The sequence below is a fragment of the Ambystoma mexicanum genome, chromosome 3q, assembly GCF_040938575.1.
Source record: "Ambystoma mexicanum isolate Mex_15411 chromosome 3q, UKY_AmexF1_1, whole genome shotgun sequence".
NCBI classification, from domain to species: Eukaryota; Metazoa; Chordata; class Amphibia; order Caudata; family Ambystomatidae; genus Ambystoma; species Ambystoma mexicanum.
The window spans coordinates 725,221,232-725,226,774 of record NC_090926.1 but is presented as its reverse complement, the minus strand read 5'-3'; the positions used below and the strand labels follow the sequence as shown (position 1 = coordinate 725,226,774).

The 5,543-nt window shown below is 46.6% G+C and overlaps 1 non-coding gene across 1 annotated transcript; it reads right to left on the bottom strand.

Moving 5' to 3' along the window:
• Positions 1-208: 208 nt before the first annotated feature.
• LOC138448345 (5.8S ribosomal RNA) lies at positions 209-362 on the bottom strand. The gene has a single exon (XR_011260161.1). It is a non-coding gene; the product is annotated as a 5.8S ribosomal RNA (ribosomal RNA).
• Positions 363-5,543: the final 5,181 nt, after the last annotated feature.

Genomic DNA, 5,543 nt, shown 5'->3' with positions numbered 1-5,543 from the left:
TTTTCAAGCCCGGTCCTCCTGGAACACGTGCAAAGCGGGGAGACGGGGGAGGCTGGGATGTGCCAGCCGGGAACCTCCACAGCCAGGTCCAGGGATCCTACAATGGTGCTGTTCGGTGTCTGACCTTAGGGGGACACAGGGAACGGGTTCCCTGCGACGGCCCCAGACATGCCTCGGGGAGGGAACCCCGGGGCGGTTGACGTTCAAGCTACCCTCAGACAGGGATAGCCCCGGGAGGAACCCTGGGCCGAAAGGTGCGTTCGAATTGTTGATGATCAATGTGTCCTGCAGTTCACACTAATTCTCGCAGCTAGCTGCGTTCTTGATCGATGCGCGAGCCGAGTGATCCACCGCCAAGAGTCACGGGCAACTTTTGTTTGTTCCAGAAGTCAGCCCGGTGTAGGAGAGGCGGGGGGAGGCAGTGCCGCCCGTCCCACCCGCCATGGAACGAGACAGCCCAGCGCCCCATCTAGCTTCCCCACTTGGGTGTCGGCTGAGACCATCTCAGGTTTAAGACATAACAAAAAAAAAATCCAGGTGCTCAGCCCGGCAAGCCTTCCCACCACCTACATCAGCAGCACTGCGGCAGGGCTTCCCACGGCGACAGAGGTAGGCTACTCTGCCACCGGCCCACCCGGCAAGATTCCCACTCTGCCTACCCCCCAGCCCGACCCCCTCCGCCGCCCCCTTTCGGAGAGCCGGACGGAAAGACGGGCCAGTGTTAGCATGGGCAGGGGGTTGGGTGGGACTGCTAGAGCATGGGCCGGGCATCAGGTACCTGTTCGAGAGGGAAGGTCACCCGCTGTGACAGCGGGCCTGGCCATCGCTCGCCCACAGACATGGGTGGCTGGAACCTCGACGCCCACCCGTTGATTAAGCCCGGCTGCACCATCGCTCAGGGCTCGCCCAGGTGCCGGGCCCCTGTCCGCCATGGGGAGGCATCCCTCGAGATCATCTGGGCTTCCCTCGGCACTCGGCTGCTCCCACTCTGGTGCTTCCCTGCCAACCGGGGTGTGCCCGCCCAATGCCCGGCACGCTGGCGGGTTGGGGTGGAGGAGCACACCCCCACCTGGTGTGGCTGCTCAGGGGCCGTCTCAGTGAGGAGAGGACGGGGGCTGCTCGGGTCTCCCTATCTCCGGTGGGGGGGACGTCCCCCGGCAGGTTAACCAAACCACGCCAGGCATCCCCGTCTGTCTGCTTGGTCACGGACCCCCCTCTGGTGGAAGGGAATCCCACTACCCGGGCTGTGGGTCATGTGCATCTGGGACGCAACCGAGGTTGAGCCCGCGGCTCTCCCGCCGGCTGCTCTGCAGTTAATGATCCTTCCACAGGTTCACCTACAGAAACCTTGTTACGACTTTTACTTCCTCTAGATAGTCAAGTTTGATCATCTTCTAGGCACTCCACCAGGGCTGTTGCCGAGCCCGGCGGGGCTGATCTGATGACCTCATTAAACCATCCGATCAGTAGCAGTGATGGGCGGTGTGAACAAAGGGCAGGGACTTAATCAACGCAAGCTTATGACCCTCACTTACTGGGAATTCCTCGTTCATGGGAAATAATTCCATTCCCCTATCACAAACGGGGTTCAGTGGGTTACCGGCACCTGTCAGCGAAGGGTAGACACACGCTGATCTGTTCAGTGTAGTGCGCGTGTAGCCCCGGACTTCTAAGGGCATCACAGACCTGTTATTGCTCGATCTCATGTGGCTGAACGCCACTTGTACCTCTAAGAAGTTGAACAGCGACCGCTGGGGGTCGCGTAACTATTTAGCATGGAGGAATCTCGTTCTTTATTGGAATTAAACAGACAAATCGCTCCACCAACTATGAACGGCCATGCACCACCACCCACAGAATTGAGAAAGAGCTATCAATCTGTCTATCCTTTCTGTGTCCGGCTAGGGTGAGTTTTCCCGTGTTCAGTCAAATAAAGCCGCAGGCTCCACCCTTCTGTCAATTACTTTAAGTTTCAGCTTTGCAACCATACTCCCCCCAGAACCCAAAGATTTTGGTTTCCCTGATGCTGCTCGGCGGATCATGGGAATGACGCTGCCGGATTGCTAGTCGCATTGTTCATGGTCGGAACTACAAAGGTATCTGATCGTCTTCGAACCTCCACCTTTCGTTCTTGATTAAAGGCCAAACAAATGCAGTGACTCAAGCCCCTTTTTACTGTCTCACGACTTGTTTTTCAGAGTATGTTTTAATTTTCCAATGCATAGGGTAGTCATTATAGGTAGTGGTGTGCCTCTTAAATGGAGCACATTCAGCGGTACCAAAAATCAGGGTACCCCATTCTGATTGTCTTCTAATAGGATTAAGTACTACATTTAGTATACATCCTGGGTGGTCATTCCCTTTTTTTCCTTCTGGAATTCCAATCAGCCTCATGTTGCACCATCTAAAGAGTTATCAAGGTTTTCTAATAGCTGATTTTTTCTCCTTCACTTGAGTTTTGAATTCCCTGGTAAGTGTTCCGAAAGTTATAGAATCAGATCCAGTGCATTCATTTGGCAATCATGATATTTAACCCCTTCAACATATATTATACACATCTTTTTTGATTATTACAACTTTTAATGTCAATCTGGCCAAACTATAAACCAAGACCTATAACTTGCTGAGTAAACAGCTACCTGATCCGGTCATTTTACGGTCCAGCTGCCACCAGACCAACACACACTGCCTATTGCAACTGCCTGACTGTTCCCTGGTTCAAGAATTCCAAAGCCGGGGGATCCATCATTCCCATATTTTCTGCCACATTCTGGAACTCACTTTCTCTTGCCCTGAGGGCAGATCCGTATTACAATGTGTTTCAGAAACAACTAAAAACTCACCTGTTTAATTAACATTCCTCACTATTTGTTACCTGCCTGTATATAACGCCTAGATGCCTTAGGATTTTGTGTGGTCCCATAAATGCAAACTAAATAAATAAATAAATCTAAACTGCTTTAAGATAATTCTCTGTTTCATTATTACCCTACTATTTGGGGAGCCGGGTTCTCCACCACATTAGCCATTGTGACAGAATGGTGTCTTCATGATTCTTAGCCTCCTTATCCATAGAGGCACAATTTAAAGCAGGAATGTCCAACTCCTGGCCTCGAGGGCTGGAAATATGTGGGAATTTCTGGATACCCTACATGAATGTTCACAAGATATACAATGATTCTAAACGCATGCAAATTTCTTCTCATGAATATTAATGAGGGACATCCTGAATACTTGTCAGAATTCCAGCATTCGAGCCCTGTAGTTGTACAACCCTGATTAAGGGTGTCTGGAAATGACCCCAGATTAAGCTTTTTAGTCCACCTACTGGATAGTAGTAAAGCAGAAATACATTTCTCACGGAATTATATTTCTTATCTATGCATGAGTAGAAAGAGCATAAACAAAATGTTCAGTTGTGTGCGTTTAGCATGCTTTACCAAACAGCCTGAAAAAGAAAAGCTCTCAAAATATCTAAAAATGTAACCTGATGATGCATGGCTTGTTAAGGATTTCAATCACGCGATGCACACCTTAGTCTCAGCCCAGAATGCAGCGCGCAATTGAAATGCTTATGGTATAGTTTAGATTCAATATTGAGATGATATACCACTCATACCACACCCCCTTTCCAAATACCCCGGTCCACAATGGATCATGAACCAGGCCGGTTGATAAAATATAATATTTATTTATTTATTTGAAAATTAACATAATCATACAATTTTTAATATGGGGCAGCAATCACCAATGGGGTGATAAGAACAGTAGAAATGGAGGCAATGCACCTAATTCAACCCTTTAGCAACACAGATAGAAAACACCAGGAAATAGAAACACTTTTTTATTTTCAGAAAGATAGTACTGAAGTTAGGATTTCCCCCTGCAAAATTCCCTCAACCAACAGACAATCACTTCTGAATGGATATAGGGAAGTAGCAGGCATTTAGGACTATGAATCTGGAGACAGAAATTAAATCTAACTTTCCCTCCTCAAATGAGAGTGAAAGACGGATTTGAAACCCTTGCAATGTTAAAATGACACTCGGGAATGGCTGACTAAAACAATGAATGTGCATAAAAATCTTGAATCAAAAACAATTCTTTACTGGAGCAACACTGGAAAGATACTAGCAATCACAAGCAATGGATTGAGAAAAAGCATACAATTTGAAACTACATGGAAGATTGAAAATAGTTTATAATCAAAATGACACGTTGTAAAATTAGCAATCTTTTGCCATTCCCATCTAAATTTACCAAAACGGTTTTTAATTAAAAAGGGTGAATTATAGTAAATCGTGAAATGAGGTCTCTTGCTGGTAAATTGAGTGAGTTATGCAAGATCTAGTAAGGTGCATTTTTGAGAAAATGAAGGCGCGAAAAAGGAAAAGAAATCAATTTTGACAAGGACAGTTTTTCTCTACACTAGGGCAATCAGGTAAGGCTACCAGAATGAGACACAGTAAGCTCAGGGGTTAACTCGCAAGTTCAACCCTAGCACCTCTGCGCCCGCCTTGGCGGGACCCAGTACGATCACTCGAAATAGGATTGATAACTTAGGGTTTACGCAAGATAGAATTACTAAAACGAGCTGGTGCTAGCACTATAAATCAATGACAAGGTGGCAAGAATGATTTTGACAATGTTACAAGTTATCAGGATACGTATAGGATTATTTAGAGATTAGGATGGACAAAGCAAGGCAAGGTATACTATGAATTTCTATGGTTGCTATTGATACTCACAGTCCACTTTTAGTTTTTGGATTTTGGACAGTCAGCGCTCGGGTCACCACACGGATTTGGTCTAACAAAGGACAGCCGATAAAATCAGCAGGACCGGATCAGTGGGGTAGGGACTGGATACCAAAAGATAGTTCTTCTGGACTGGCAATTCTGGTTACTGGATATTTTAGATCAGCTGGATAGCAGGATGGCAGCAGGCATGCATTTAGTGAACAACAAGGTTAATTCAGGATGCTTCCCAAAACACCACAGTGTTTCCCTTGGTTATTGGGATTATTTTAGAATTGAGGCCCAGCTGAAGCAGGATCATCAATGCTTGGCCTTGTGGTTGGGATCTGGAGTTTAGATGGATAAATGCAAGATGAAGACAGGAACAGACAGGAACAGGAAGCTGGCATAGGAAATCAGGAATTAGTGTGTCCCTGTGTGTTGTCAGGGGCTCTTATTTATAATGCCAGGTGACATCATCACAGTATATAACAGGGACAGGCTTTACTACACACGCCTCTAACAATAGGATTGGATAAGGCTAGAAGTCTCCGCCTAGCTCTTTGCTGGTTGAATCTCAGAAAAAAGATGTCATGTTTATGGTGTGATATTTACAGAGTCCAGAAACCTCCCAGAGTTACTGGAACTAATCTTTAATTTTGCCACAAACACATATTTACACAATTGCAACCTTTTTGTAAATCAGATACACAGGTTGCATATTTTTTCCCTCACATTTCAATCCAAACCCCAGTCCGTGAGGTCTGGTTTCACTCCTCTACCAGTTTTTCTCACTTTTTTTAGTTG